Raw genomic sequence first — 5,754 nt, forward strand, 5'->3', positions numbered from 1 at the left:
TATATATATATATACACACACACACACACACACACATACAGACATCTACATATATAAATACATTTCCCCTACTGTTGAATGACTGCGCTGGATGATATGTTTGAGAAAAAAATCTAATTTATTTGCATCTGATATGGCTTAGTGTTAAATCTTGCAGGGTCCTGGGTTTGATACTTGCAAGGGCTGATTGTTGGGCAGAACAGGTCTGTTGGAGACAGAGTGATTAAAGCAGCTGTAAGCGGGTTTGTGCAGAACTAATCAATGCTTAAGTTAGCTTAGCTTCACTTAAGTTCACTTACGGCCGCTTAAACCCACGCTAATTTCAAATAAAGAAAAGAAAAAAAGGGAGATAGGAAAGTGGTGAAATTGGAGCAAGCAGAGGGACAAACAAGAGGAGAAACAAGTAAGGATGTGCAGGACAGGTGGAGGAAAGGACCATAGCTCTGCATTTCTTTGGCAGCAACAGCTGCTTTCAATGTGGGCAATTTAGAATTTGGAGCCACACACCCTACAGTGAGGTGTGTGGGCATCATGCAATATGGATGATTGGTAGGGTTAGATTGTGTGCTGGGTACATGTCTCTAGGTGAAATACAGAGCTATACATGGGACGTGCTTTTTTGTTGGACAGATGTCCTTTTTTTTAAGGTGAGAGTGGGATGTTAAGGAAGGATTATTAGTAAGTGTGGTGAAGGAAGCTTGGTAGGAGAGGTTGCATTTGCAGACAGACAAGACAGACAAGGAGCAGACAAGGGTGGTGTATGACACATGGAGAGGTAAACACCTTGACAGGGAGGGTGGTTGGGAATCTGAGGGTCATGAGCCCCCCAAGATGGTAGTAGTGGCACTGATGTCCCCACCCAATGGCAGTCGCCACTACTCCTTCACAGCTCCAAAGGTGGCTGTTCTAGGGGCTGGGCTGGAGGGGCCACCTGTCCCTCTAGCTGCGACAGCCTGCCCTCCACCTGGTGCAGGTATTCATCCAGCTCCATCTGGAGGACACTGCGCACTATGCCACAGACCTCTTCCCGGGTGACAACATCTTCAATGCACCCACTTGCAGGGAGTGGCAAACCCCATCCCCTGCAGTGGTACCACCCGAGGATGGTGCAGGACCAGCAGATGAGGGAGGTCTGGGTTGGGTCCCAGACATGCTGGGACCTGGTGCCTTGGCCAGTTGGGGTGGGAGAGGCAGATCAGCTGGGATCTGCATCCCCATATGGGCTATGATGTGGAAATTAACAATGAATATTGGTTAGTCATGCACAACAAATTACAACATTAGTCAAAATAGCATGCATGGATTTTCCCATTTACCCAAAGCAGTGCAATTATAACAGTGCCATAGCAAACAGAACACATGAATATATGGAATGGCATTCAGGTTTGCAGCAGCATGCCAGTTAGTGTTATGTCAGGCAGGCAGGCAATAAGATGATTATTCAACAGGGAATATTAGTATGCACACAGTTTAAACAATGATAAACCAAATGGAACAATGGTCCCAACAGTAGATGTTTATTTAGGAACATACCCTTGTTGGTTTCAGTGTGATGGTTGGATCAATTGAGTGGTGGTGGAAGGGAACAGATTCAGCTGACAACTGCTATCAAGTATATTTGTCAGTACACTACTATTCACTACTCTACATTCTGATCACACTTACACTCTACCTGGGCCATGGGGCTGCTACAGCACACCAACAGCTATAGATAATCAAAAGAGCAATTGTTCCCTTATTTTAGTTATACACATCAGACCTGTTTCTATACCAGTTTCTTTACCTGTGGGCCTGTGCAGATGAACTGTGTGCAGATTACATTGCTGTTTCTACACATATTTCAGATTCACATATTAGTTGCGGACCCTGGAGTGTGTATTGTGTCTTTCACATACATCTACTGTGACATTCTCTGTGTGCACGTTTCTTGTCAATTGGGGAAACTATCTGTGACAGTGTGACACTTGAGGGGCTTGTTTCGGCCAGACTGCAGAGTGTGGATGTGTAGCTTGCATTTATTTGTAGGACTGAGGCTGATCAACACAGCAATTGTACACCTTTCATAGTTATACACATCATACTAGTATTTCTATTCAGAATTCATTACCTGTATGCCCTATATGGAAAATGCATGTGTTGCAGTACATTATTTTTTCTATTCAGATTGCAGTTTACAACTGTAGAACCAGACTGAGATGTTAGTGGCAGTCCCTGGATTTGAACAGTGCTGTGTGTGCAGAATTGAACTACAGGCCTAGTCCTTATCAGACTGAGCTACTGGGGAGCTGTGTGTTGCTTGTGACATTTCTATCTAGTACATAGTTTTGTGCACAGTACTTTTATTATGACATGCTGCATTATTTGTTTCCCATTTTCAGTAAAAATTATGCATACACAACAGACATTGGCATCACTGTTTGTGAAACGTGCACATTAGCTGGATTGCACATTTGACTGTTTTACAACTACATACTACAATTTAGATTCCTGAGTACACAGTGTAGGTTTTAGGTCTGCACCTGTTAGCCTTATACATTTCGCAGTACATTCACAGCTACATATGGCTGAAATTGAAAGGTTAACACAGGATAATGCTGGCAGACAAACAAGTAAAACACATTCTGATGGGAATATGTACAGTTGCTTTTTTCCAGTTATTTGACATGCCCATTCTAAAGTATGCAGACAAGCAGTGCTAAATCTGTTCACCTCAATTAATGCATTCTGCAGGACATATGCATTTCTATTTATCAGGTACAAGTGAGATGATACACACCAGTGTTTGGGATCACCTTTATTAGTTTTGACATACATATCTGTGTATGACTCAGAACTCCACAATTACTATTCCTGCATGATCTGCACAGGTGAATGCTTTTCACTTCTAACTGTTACAGTAGCCCTGACATGGCACTTTCTTGGCAGGTTCACTCAGATACACTGATACATATTCTAATATTCCTCTCCTGCATATTGTACCTTGTTTGCTACTGATATCTATATTACACAGCAGCTGGGAATACTGCATTGTGACAAACTGGCAGCCTGACACAGACATTTATTCCGGACTTTTACAGCACAATTATATATATAGGCAGTACTACCATTACAATAATTTTGATTTCTTACTGCTAATAGTAGGGGGTATTCTGTACTCACCATACTGCCAATGCAGCCGGGACAGTTGCTGGGCATGAGCCTGCACATTCTGGGACCTCTCCACAGCAGCTGGATGGGGAGGCATCACACATTAATCACACCAGCGCAGTCACAAGTTGAACTTTTTCCATACTTAGAGATACATAAGACTGCGTATTTACAGACAGATGGAACACCTGCGCGCTGGATTCTTGGATCCGCTGGTCCAAGAGTGCACCCCTCCTCCACTTCAGGTCATTATGGTGGTGACATAAATGCTCACCAGTCTGGAGTATACCAGTGGCACTGGTGAGATCAAGTGCAAGCTGGTCCCAGGCCTCTGCTTTGTACTGTGAGCCTTGCTACTGGCCCTGTAGCAGCCTGCCATCATGGTTTTTAACTAGGAGCCCAACCATGACCCTGGACTCCTGGATGCCCCAACGTTGCACTCAGAAGTGCACACCTTCTCCAATGCCAGCCATTTTGGTCCTGCTGTGTGCAATCCCAAATGGTTATGGCTGCATTCCTGCCTGTGCAGTTTAAATAGGGCAGTTTTCCTGCACTTTTTCTTGATTGGCTGGTTTTAATATGCTGCACTATGTTTAGCCCCACGCAAATCCGCATAGCAATGCTTACACCAGCTAAACAGAGCTCCAGAACATATACTAAAATTGGAACGATACAGAGAAAATTAGCATGGCCCCTGTGCAAGGATGACATGCAAATTCATGAAGCGTTCCATATTTTTTAGTGACGTGTTTATGGTCATTGGCTGATTGGTGTTACTTGGACTACGGATTGGAGTAAGCACCTCATTGGTTCTTTTGAGCTTATTTTTTAAAGTTGTTTCAGGTTTCAACTTTGTTACTTAAGAAGTTAACTTGTGAGTGTTTCTGCCATTTCACACTGAACTAATTGGAGGAAGGGCACTGAGCAAACTGATCTGTGATATATAACATTAAGTATCATTTTTTTTTGCTTATTTTTATGAGTTATTTATAGCACTTGTATTGTCTTCTGCATACTTTTCTAGCTAGTTTCACTGTGTATGAGGTATTAACTGGAAATTGTCTACAATTGTTAAGCATCTGTTTGGGTTTGTTTGTTCTGATTTCCTGCCAAGGAGTGTATCATATAGCTTAACTGTTTGCAGTTAACAGCATTCTCTAGAGTCTCCTTGCTCCTTTATCTGTTTAAACATTTCTGCAGTTTTTTCTACCTAAGTAGTGTGGTTAGTTGTAGCATTGTCCATATTCAGGATTCTGTTTTGGGCCTAGTTGTTTGATGGTAGAGGCTCTGTGTCTGAGCACATGTTCCAGGCCATCTTAGTTTAGCCAAAACCAGTATAGCATTTCAGTGAGAGTGAAGTGTTTATGGTCATTGGCTGATTGGGGTTACCTAGACTATGGCTTGGAGTAAGCACCTAATTGGGTCTTTCATGCTTTTTTTTAAGTTGTTTCAGGTTTCAACTTTGTTACTTAAGAAGTTAACTTGTGAGTGTTTCTGCCATTTCACACTGAGCTAATTGGAGGAAGGGCACTGAGCAAACTGATCTGTGATATATAACATTAAGTATCATTTTTTTGCTTATTTTTACAAGTTATTTATAGCACTTTTATTGTCTGCTGCATTCTTTTCTAGCTAGTTTCACTGTGTGTGAGGTATTAACTGGAAATTGTCTACAATTGTTAAGCATCTGTTTGGGTCTGTTTGTTCTGATTTTTGTTTCCCTCCTTTCCTCCCTATTGGTATTGTGTTCTTATACTTGGTGGCTTTGTAGCTGCCCATCCCTACTGTAAATTTGATCTGGGACACTCCCCCCAGTCATATCATTCCCTCAGTTTTACCTACTACAGGGAGAACATTTGAGAATGCTAACTGACATAGTTTCTTAACCTTGAATTAACTTCTGCTCCTCCTTTCTCCCTTTCCACTTTACAAAAAAAAACATTTTTTTCTAAGTTTGTTTCCTGCCTTTCCTGTAAGTAGTCTAGTCCAAATGCAGATTTGCTATATTCAGGACTGTTTATAAGTTTCTGAGACCCCAAGCCTTTCTGTGTTTGAGGGAAGCCTTCTAGCATATCAGTGGGAGTGGTAAGCACTAGGTAGCTTATCTAAAAAAAAAAAACACTTGATGCATCGCCGCTTAGCTAAGGTTAAACTATTCCCGGTGCCATAAAATCTGTTCTTCGAATTTTCCCTTAGAACTAGCCAGTTTTAGTTTTAACAATCAAATCTGTTTCTTTGAGCTCAGCACTTGTTCAGAACTCATTTTAAGCACTAAATAAGCTGCAAATTACTACAGCACTCAACTGGAAGCAAAGCTCTTTTCACCCAAGAATGGACTAGACAGTCAAGAGGAGAAGGTAAACAATTGCACCACACCACACTCATTAGATAGTCCCTTAAAACCCACACTACCAAAACACACACATAGAAACACAAAGCACATGCCTACATTCACGGAAGCTCTCAATAAAAATATGCCCAAGCAACAGGGACCTCCTAAGCAGAAACACAAGCAACCTCCACCCCCCCAACACAACCCAAATGACAGATAGCCCACAAACTCAGTGTGCCACTCAACTACAGCTGATAAGGCATAACAACGTACCC

General features: G+C 42.1%; 1 pseudogene; it reads left to right on the forward strand.

Annotated features, from left to right (window-relative positions):
• The first annotated feature begins 3,788 nt into the window (after positions 1-3,788).
• Positions 3,789-3,886, forward strand: LOC122798995 (annotated as a pseudogene).
• Positions 3,887-5,754: the final 1,868 nt, after the last annotated feature.

The sequence above is a fragment of the Protopterus annectens genome, chromosome 3.part1, assembly GCF_019279795.1.
Source record: "Protopterus annectens isolate FY-2018-M chromosome 3.part1, PAN1.0, whole genome shotgun sequence".
NCBI classification, from domain to species: Eukaryota; Metazoa; Chordata; order Ceratodontiformes; family Protopteridae; genus Protopterus; species Protopterus annectens.